The sequence below is a fragment of the Pyrgilauda ruficollis genome, unplaced genomic scaffold (assembly GCF_017590135.1).
Source record: "Pyrgilauda ruficollis isolate IOZ18807 unplaced genomic scaffold, ASM1759013v1 scaffold36, whole genome shotgun sequence".
Classification (NCBI taxonomy): Eukaryota; Metazoa; Chordata; class Aves; order Passeriformes; family Passeridae; genus Pyrgilauda; species Pyrgilauda ruficollis.
Genome location: NW_024525045.1, coordinates 4227195 through 4237847, shown reverse-complemented (window position 1 = coordinate 4237847; position 10653 = coordinate 4227195). Strand labels below are relative to the sequence as shown.

At 40.3% G+C, this 10653-nt stretch overlaps 1 protein-coding gene across 1 annotated transcript in view; it reads right to left on the bottom strand.

Moving 5' to 3' along the window:
* Positions 1 to 547: 547 nt before the first annotated feature.
* Positions 548 to 10653, bottom strand: part of IRS1 (insulin receptor substrate 1) — a 48271-nt gene continuing 38165 nt past the window's right edge. The window contains exon 2 of the mRNA XM_041475714.1: positions 548 to 1619. The gene's annotated coding sequence lies outside the window, so the exon portion shown is untranslated. The remainder of the gene's footprint in view (positions 1620 to 10653) is intronic.

Genomic DNA, 10653 nt, shown 5'->3' with positions numbered 1-10653 from the left:
GACCAACAGGGACCTGATATGGCTTCAAATTCAATTATCACTTCAACAACATTTTACTTGAAAATCCATGATCTCAGTATTTTTCCAGTCCCCAAAAGAATTAAGACTCTGAAAATGTTATGCACAGAAGAATTTACATCTGCATAGAATCAGTGTAAAGCAGAGGACAGTCACAGAAGAATTTTTCCTTGTCATGCCTCTTGCACTGATTTCCAGACAATCATCTGAGTTGTGCTTTTTAAATTTTATGCTGAAGTCTTGATATGGCTTCCAAGTGATTTTACAAGATGTGAGCCTTTCCCCCAAATTCAGTGGAAGGAGAGCTGCATCCTGAAAAGTCTCCAGAAAACTGAAACAAGGGCTTTAGTGAAATAATGCAAGGAAGCATACTCCCCACTTCACCTAATTACACTTCATTCTTAAGCTACAGTGGTCCACAGCCATTCTCAATGACAAACCATGGAAACATCACAGAAACCTCGCAGGACAATTTCAGATATTTGAGACAGCTTACCAAGAAAATAAAAAAGACCCAAAACCCACTACAGCAGATAAAACAGTATCTAGTTTATTACATATAGAAAGAGATTTCCAGAATTTACAAACACCCACATTTTCATTCCAGGGAAAGAGTCAATTTAAAAAGTTCACACTTTTTCGTTTCCATTTTGCTTTGTGGTTTCCTGTTGGTTGTTTTTTGTTTGTTTGTTTGTTTTTCTTCTTTACAATATATACAATGGAAGACTTTGATTTCTTTTTTCTGATTTTTTTGTCAGTTACTGTGCAATTGACGAATTCAAGTTGACACTTGCAAATACCCATGTACAGTAATGTTTGTCTTCATTGCAGTTAATACAGACTATTATTTTACAAGGAGTACAAAATTATTTTTCTTTTGGAAAGAATTCAGCTCAACATCAGGGTTATCTTACAACTGATAGTATCAGTAAATATGACTGTACAATCAAGGCCCAGGGACCAATGACTTGTATTATATTATTTTCTGAATTACAATCTTAAAACAAGAATAGTACCCTACTCTATTCTTAGAAGCCTTGTTTTAAGCAGGTTCCCCACTCTGTTTACAACAGAATATAGTATACCTCAGTTCCACATCAAAAAAGATGTGCTGTAGGAAAAGTTACATTTTAATTAAAAAAGTACATGTATAAATCAAAACCTATGTTAAATATTTAATACTCTTCAACCAACATTAAGTCTTGTATGTAATAATTTACAATGATGATTTGTCATACAGGTTTTCAGCAGCAAATGAAGTCGTGTAAATGTGCTAGTAAAATACCCATTCTCACCATGATGTAGTGGTGGGCACATCAGTTCATGTGGCCAGCTAAGTCCTTATGGTAGAGGATGAAGTAAGAGAGACTTGTTGTCCAGGTGTCACAGTGCTTCTGCTTGGCACAACACAGGATGTGCAGCTCAGTCAACAACTCCTGAGGTTTGTGTAAAGTAAACAAACTGAACTGGATGCATCGTACCCATTTACAGAGGAAGAGGAGGAGGAGGTGAGGTCCTAGTTGTGGTAGCATGAAACATTTATAGTCTTGATACCCATGAGTTTAAAAGAAGGTTTTGTTGAGGTTGTGTAGGTCATCATTCTGAAATTGAAAGAGAAAGAAAATTAGCATCATGAGCACTTAAAAATTTTTCTGCAATTATTTCCCTGCCCCTCCTTTTTTTTCTTTTTTCTTCTCTTTAAAAGAGTTATCATTCAAACAGAAAGTGTTAGCACCTTGAAAAATTATGGCATACACAGTTGAACTGTACTCAAGCATGTGAATCCCAAAAGCATTTAAAACAGATGTTGGCAATAAAATTCAAAGCAGTCAGAAACACATCTAAAACTTGCAAGAGATTCACCTAAGCAGAAACAATTTAAGTGTCCATGCTGATTAACTCTGACAAGCTCCTGTAATAAGAGAAAGGAAAGCTCCAAACACCAGCCTGCTGTAGGCATTTTTACCAGCTACAGGAAAGATTCACTGCACATCAGTCCCTACAAGAGGCCTTCCTGGCCACCTGCAAACACCAGGCTGGCCTGGGAAGGATGACCAAGGAATGGAGCATTCAGGGTGCACCATTACCACTTCCTATTTGATATACAAGCTCTAAATAAAAAAAAAAGCACATAGAAAATCTTGGTAAAGCCCATAAATTTATCTACATTCTGCTTCCCTATAAGAGGGCTGGGTGAATAACAAGGTCCTGCAACCCCGATAATGCACAGCACAGGTTTAGAGGGGAATGAATGCCAGAAGCTGCCTCTGACCCCGTCCCCCCAGTTCTCCTGATCTGCTGCAGCCCCCCTGACCCAGTGCACCAGTCTGGGTCAGCAAGTCCTCTGGACTCTGCCTTTCTGCTGGCTCTCCCCAGGCAGGCTGTCAGTCCCAGCCCTGATGGGGAGCAAGGCAGTGCCCAGCAGGATGCACTCGGAGCTTGATGGCCTCGTGTCCTGCTGGCAGCTGCTGCAGCCCCTGTGGGGAGCACGGTCCCTGCTGGGGGACACAGAACTGAGGTCACACGCTGGGCACCAGGGCTGCCTCCCACTGCTGCTGAGGCCCTGCGGCACTGGCTGGCCAAACACACAGCCCTGGTGTCCCCCACTGCCCAGCACCCCTGGGCCTCCCACACCACAGTCCCAGTTCCTCTCTGCACACCACTGACATGCAGCCAGACCCACTGGGAACTGAACCATGCAGCACTGAAATGAATACAATTTGTCTTCTGCTGGGGTTAGAGGACTACCAGCATTTACATTTCAATAGTTGTGCTAAAATCTGCTGAAGCAAGACACATATTGTACATAAAAATGTGTCTATTTCTTTGTTCAATATTAACTGTGCTCCTGCAAAGACAGGTAAACAGTTAATTTTCCTCAGTACAAATAAAGGCTTCCCACAGACACGTTGAAGTGAAAAAACTGAAAAGACCTCCTGTCCTATATTCTTTAATTGCACAAGAAACAAAATTTACTTTGTGTGGTCCTTCAAGTGAAAGGAAAGCCTATCCCTGCAAATGATGTGTGGTATGCTGTGAAAACTCCCTGGAGAATTATCTCACAGATCTCTTATTTACTTTCAGCTTTCCTCTGCACTCACATTGCGATCTACTGGAATGTTCCTACCCGAACATCTATACACAGCTTCACATAGCTTCAGCTTTCAACTACATTTGACCTAAAATTAGCCAGTAATGCCATACTTTATTAATAAAGACAAGCAACAAAAGAGAAATGGCTTGTTTAAATGGAGGAACAAAGTGTGCATGATGTGTATGCTGCATGTCCAAGATGGGATGTTCCACACCCAGCTCCCATCCAGCAGGGCCAGAGGAACTGCTGGGTGCCCCCAGCGAAGACCAAAGGTCCAACCTGCCCTGCACTGACAGGGCAAGTGGAAGGACAGCAAGAAACAGCTTTTCTACATGGCTAGACTTGATTCTGCTAAGAGATTTTAAGAACATAAATAATACATGATTTGCAGTATCAGGACCAAGTTCTATGCCTCTTCACCAGTATTCAGGTCATCTAAACTCAAATACATCATGTATTGAACAAAACGGCCTGTCCCATCCAATTCCTCACCAATTCCATTAATACAGCCAAGAAGTCATCTCAACCACTACTGGAGGGCTTTTATTCCCGGATTCCAAAGTCAGAAGAGCAGAAGAAGAAAGAGGTAACAAGTCTATGGGAAAACCAAAACACTTCCTAGAGGAAATTCACTAAGAAAACTGAAGAAACACATAGTTACAGAAAACCAAAACTTGTACATTATAGTCCTGCACATGTGTAAAAAGAGTGAAAAATCACAGAAGCCTGAAATATCAAGGAGTTGGAGAGGATGAAGGACCAGAATTATGTACGACATGACCTGGTACAGGCTGAATTTCATACAAATATCAGCTGCAGGCATGACAGGACACAGGGGCATGCAGCAGTTTCAAGCTTGTGCTTATACCTCCAGATCTTCAGCAGCACAACATGGAAATCTGCTTGTCACCCCTTCCTAAAGATGTCTTGGTAGCTTTTGTCTTCTTTTAATTTTGGGAAGGAAAAAAAAAAATCAACTAGCATCTTTGCTAAGGACCATCTGAAACTATTGACTGTAATTATTGGCTTTCATACCCAATTCCTCTGATCAATCTCTTACAACAAACCACGAACTGAGTAACCGAGAATGACAACCCACACTACTGCTGCAGTCCAGTGGTGCCTGTTCTGTCTGAATGCACAAAGATGTGTAGGAAACAGACAATCTGAGAGCAAAGCTGCTCCTCTGAGGTCACTGGAAATACACTCATCCTATAAGCCTTGGATCCATTACTTGTGCCTTACGCACAGCCAAAAGCACTATCCTCAGTTTTAGCATACAAATGTTCTTTGCTGGACTTCAAAAGAGTATTTCCTGAATTTTTGACAAAACAATCTGAATCTCCTCTCTCCTCAGTGAGCTATTGCAGAGTGCTTTAAGGTGAAAGAACCTTATTTGGAAATGAAGTAATGGGCTGGATACCTCCAGCCATCAGCATTTCCTTAACAACACACAAAACAGTGCAGAAGACAAGTGTTTTAATAGAGAGTGTGAGGACAGCAGCGAGCTGAGGTAAGGATCATTAAAACTACTGACATCACTGTTGGCAACCAGAGAAAAGGGAAAACCTGTGTTTAATCTATTTCCTATTCACCACAAGTTTCAGCTGGAGTCCCCAATAATGCAGTTTGTGGTTGACTTTATGGAAAAAGTTAGTGATGCAAGAGAAATGTACTGAAACAAACAAGCATCTTTAAAAGTTCCTACAAGGTACCTCTGACAAGTAGTCTCTGCTCAACATCTGTTACAACACACATGGAGATAACACTGACACACGTTCCAGCTGGCAAAGCTTCCTTCTCAAATATCTTAGTCCAGGATGGATACAGCACAGCTAGCTGCAGTTTCTATTACAGCTGAAATCCCATTCTTAAATCCAGTAACTAAAAATAAGGTGATATTTCATTTTATTTCCATTATTGGGGAGGTAGAGAAGAAGAGTACTTAAATTTTGAACTAAGAGCAGAGTGTCTAGACAGCTTAATATATCTTTTCTGAAGTTAAACAGAATTTTCATACATAACACAGATGTGTTGCGAAACTACACTGTAAGTGTAATCTTTACTCCTTCCTTACACTCCATTCTCTTTGAAAGTAACCAAGGAGGGAAAAAATAAAAGAAAGCAAACAAAAGTGAAAACTCAAGCAATGTTCCAGCCAAAGGCTTTCCAGTAACCAATTTAAACTTCCATTTGCTATTAAGAGCCAATAATGTGTCTTGTCCCTAAAACACCAATAGAAATGCCCTTCCAAAGAGTCATTTAATTTCGAAAGAGTCCAATAACATGAAGTTGCTGTTGAAGTTCCACCATCATGTCAGCAAACAAATGCAACAACTTTGTCACTGATTAACACAGTGGGACAAAACAGAGCTCCCAAACATCAGACCTGCTCAGCACACTGTGACACCTTCCCAGTGTCAGCTGGCATCTCTGTAGGAAACAACTCCACAGGTGACAGAGCCAGGTCAATGAAAAGGTAGTTCTTGACTGAATAAAATGTAGATTTTTTTTTTTTTTCAATTTACCAAGTGATATGAAAAGATAGTTCTTGACTGAATAAAATGTAGATTTTTTTTTTTTTAAATTTACCAAGTGAGGATATTTTGCACCTCTGCCATTAATCTTGTTAATCCAAATACATTCTCCAGAACTGTACCTATCTCATCAACACTTCATTTGCATCCACGAGCAAGGACTAGTTGAAGACTCCCTGTCATAGTTACTACAAACAAAATAGTTATAAACAAACGGTTTTAGAAGTGCATTTGTTGTTTACTTTAGCATCATATAGATCACCTTATTCTGTGTGTGGCGGCTTCCCACATAATGAACAAATCTAGCTCATAAAAAATAAAAAGCTCGTGGACAAAACCTCGAAACAAAAGGAGAGCCATTGTGAACATCTTCGGGAGGACCCACGCAGGATGATTCCACCAGCCGAGCTCTCCGTGCAGCCTGCAGCACCCTTTGCCTGGACAGGTATAACGGGGTGTCTTTAGAGATCCGAGACAAAGTAAACACCTTAAGAAGGCTTGGAAAACTCTTTTGCAGCTCGTCTTGGTGACACCTGCATGAGTCACCACTAATTATGACCAAACGGTGCGCACCTACCCGCAAACCGAAAGCAGCCCCGCTGCCGCGCTCCCCACACGGAGGAGCACAAGCAGTGCCTGTTCACATTTTTCCCGGCATCACTAACGTGCACACCGGCACGGGAAGCATCTCCTTCGGATAAATTAAAAACATCGATTAAAATTTAAGCTAGCTCAAGTAACTCCTTTTCAAAGAGATGCAAATAAACTGCAGCGCTTCCCCACTCCCAGCGACGCCGAAAGAGCCAAGGAATGCAGGCAGGATGGCTGCTCCAGTGCGTTAATTGCAGCCCGGACCTAACAAAAGCAATTCCAAACAGAACCAAACAAAGTAATTACAACATCGCTATTTAACTTGACAGGCTGTAATCTACATTTAATAGATAAGCTTTTCTTCCTTGTACCCCAAAATGCCTATTTCAGCTTTCCCGTGTACGTCTTAAATGGGAAATTAGTGAAGATTCGGTTTCACCAAGTCCTTTCCTGTAGGGCAGAATAAGTGAATTTGGTACAGTTTCCACCCGTTTTTGTCTTTTGTAGAGGTCATTCACAGCTGGAGCAAGGAACCTAAAGACCACTTACAGATGATACTGTCTTTCTGCTATTGGTTCAGACAAAGTTCATGTACACTACTTGAAAAAAACCAAAGCCATCCTCATTACAGCAGAAAATTTTCCTCTTTTCCCCAGAAGGAGAAGGTGGGAAAAAATAACAACTATGAGATTTTAAAAATAAGGTGATGAGCAGAACCAGGTTTTTACATTTCAGAACCCATTTCCTGGGATGTAAGTACAGTGGGAAAGCACAAACTAAACCACACACATTCTTTGGATGAGCTTCTGCCCATGGAAGAATTCGTATGTTTGATTTCAGCTTTACAGCATGTCAACCTGATTTAAATTCATTCAAGAGAAAACTCAGCCCATCACTGAGGTCAGCAAGAAAGGCTGCTGCCACTGACACAAAGCCAAGCACTGCCTGCCCCGAGCACCTGGCACGGGAGAGAGTGAAGCTGCTGGAGGTAAGATTTGCCTGGTTCCGCCAAAAAAGTGGATACCAGCCAGGTATCTGCACTGGCATAAAACATGGAAAAAGGAAATGATAAAGTTTCTATGTAGAAAAAATACTGAAGGGATATCCTGCTCTATTACCCAAAATCAGTAGCAGCTAGAGGTTTGAACAAGACTGATGACCCAAATACTGAATTTCTGATTAAATATTTCATCTTTTCAATTTTGGAAAAAGAAGTTACCAAATTTTTGGGGTTTTGGAAGATTAAAAGAAACAAAATACAATTAAGTTTAGAAAGAAAGAGCTTAAATTCAATAGCATGTTTTGTAAAGAAATTCTACAACTTTTCTTGTGGCAGCACAGCTAAGCAAGCCATAAAACAAAACAAGTGTCCAGCAGTTGCAAGTAGCAAAAATCCAAGATGTAGCTTGTAGGTCTGTGGTTGGTTGAGCTTCTATGAAATGAAATGAGTTTTTCTCATTAAAAGAGAGTGGTGCTTATAAATGGGATTCTCATGTTTGTGTCTTCCAATTTTGAAAGGACTGAAGGTCTGAATCTTTCCCTTCCTTCACTAATAGTCCATCTGAGTAATCAGCTAAAGGTTGAGTCCAGCTTACAATGCAGGGAAAATCCCTTTCTTTCAGGATTGAAAATAATAATGTTACTACGAAGCCAGGGATCTCATGAGATCAATACTCCAAGTTCATCACAAATCTTCTCATAATGCTCCTCTAATACACTTGGCAGCGCTGTTTGTGTTTGATATCCTTTACCCACTGCTGGCCCAAGATCCTCTCTCCTCCTCAGACTGCAATAATGAGAGCAATATCAAACCTTAAATGTGCACCACCTGGTTAATAGCTTTAGTCCTCACAGGGCAACATTGTTTGTGTTTTTAAGATTCAAACAGACTTGCAAATTCAACAACTGGGATCATTCATTATTTTGGAATTTGTACTGATCAGCTCAGGAGTCTGCAGAGTCTAACCCTGAAGAATTTGTGGCATTCACACCTCTCACGATGGCCCAATAATCCACACCCAGTTCAAGAAGCACTGGTGAAGAACACTTTGTATGGCTGTATCCTTCAAAAGAAAACACTGCTCACTTTCTATCTATATCAAACATATAACCAAATATTGAAAATATTAACAAGGGGAACCCAGAAACAACATCATTATGCAATTTGTTCTTCAAAGGATCTTTCTTATTTTTCAAATTAAATTATTTTAATGGCAGTTTCGAATTCAACAAACTCACCAATGCTGGGAATCATTACAACTGCTCTGACTATAGGGAAGCAGATGACCTGGGTGCCTTTAGATGCACTCACACCCCTTCAGCTTGTCAGCAATTTAAATATACACAATTAATTTTGATCAAAATTGAGTGCACTGAAGCTGTGCTCATATTATATTAAGTACATTACATCAGCAGTGGAGCTTAGCAACACATAACACTCAGTGTAGCTACCACATAATCAGAATATATTTCAGCTGCTGAATATCCTTATCTTTCTGTGAATCTGTATTCCACATGCCTTTCTAGCACTCTGGGCTGGTTCCCCATTCCAGAAGCCAAACATTACCACTTTCTCTTGTGCTTTTCTGACCCAACTTTATAATGCTCATTTTATGACAGATTTACTTTTCTCTGACAATATGTTAAAAACCCTAAATAAATAGTCTTAACTGCCTTGAAACTGTTTTTGTGATATATGCTAAATTGTGAGAGTTACAGCTTAAAACAAGGAAGGAGTCACACAATTCAACTTTTCTGGAGCCATTTTCCTCCCGATGGACAAATAAGGGGAAAACGCAGAACAGACAGAAGAAAAAAGGCATTTAGGAAGGGATACAGAAGGCCCGCGGGGGGATAACCTGGCCAGCTGACCTTCACTTTGAAATTTTGCCAGTGCAAATTAAGCAGCTAGTCTGCAGCACGTCTGGGCAGCAGCGTGGGAAGGAAGTTCTGCAGCGATTTTGGATGAAACACTTCCTCAATTCGAAACAACAGTGCATTAAATATCAAAAAAGGTTAATAAGGACGTACTGGAAAACACATTGTGAAAAGCATGCCAAGAAAACAAAGCAGGGAAGGGATAAGAACAAATGAAATATCATAAAGTTGACAAAATTGTACCAAGAAGATTGGAAAGCCAAGGTAGAAGGAAAGAATCCATTATTTTGAAACTGTCTGCTACTCCATAATATAAAAACTACCATACAGCAGAAACAGCTGGAAACAAATTAGAGGTTATGCTTTAATAAAGGGAAAGGAGAAGGCCTTTGGTATAAAGCAAAAAGCAACGGCCAAGCTTGTTACATCTTGAAGCTGGACTGGAAAACAATAGTTTAACCACAGATTTAGTTTTTCACCAAGATACCACCATCAATCTGACATTAAATTAATTACATTAACTGCTTTGACACATTGGTTTCTGCTTTGTACACCAAGATAAGAAATCCTAGAAAACTACTGACATACAACATCATTTGTTTCTGTATGAATGCATTTTCATGTACATCCACATACACTCACAATTTATTTCTAGTAATTTGCACTGATTTGACCTGACCTTTTTACCTTCCCTCTCTGCTGTAAATAGCAAGCCTTCTTTAAGAGTCACATGGCATCTTCCTCTTCCCAGCACTTCAAACCTGGTGTTCAGACTCCTTTGACACTTAAGCTGATAACTGAAATTCAAAGCATCAGCCATACTCAAAAGCTGCCAACAGTAAAGTGCTGTGGTTGGGGTACACAACCTACAGCCAGCTGGACAAGCACACAGCCACATGCAGAAAGATCTGAAATCTAATTCTGCCCTTGGTTTGATTTGCTCTGTAGTTTTACTCGTTACTTTGTCTTAGTCTCAAGGAAAAGATAAAACCCCATCTATTTTCTACATGAAATTTTATAGTGAGGAGGAGGAAGCTGTGAAGTCTCAAACATGCACAGTCACTGTAATATCTAGAGCATAATTTTTCTGCCCTAATCCTCCTGTGTCTCAGTGCCTTGTCCGTGAGCTGAGAACTGCTACCTGCCAGCAGAGTTCAGACTGTGCCAGGGGCACACAGCAGAGTGGTAATGTCTTGACAGTGCCCACATGAAGCCAGACGCAGGGCAGCATCTGGACAAGGTGCTATAAATAAAACACTGGGCAGCCACACACTGCTGAGAATAAAAAGAACTGAAAAAATGCCTCATTCCTGGATCACTCCTACAAACTGAAGAATACGTTCTATGTGGGAAATGTACATTTTGTGCTTCATGGTCTGAAACTACAACAACCCATATACACAAGGGTGGGGGGAAAAATTATCAATGCTTACAAAAATAAATAATATTTGAGTGTGATTACATACAGCCAAGCATTATTCCACATTAAAACAGATTTATAAAATTAAATAAACTCTGCATGCAATAGAACTTCTA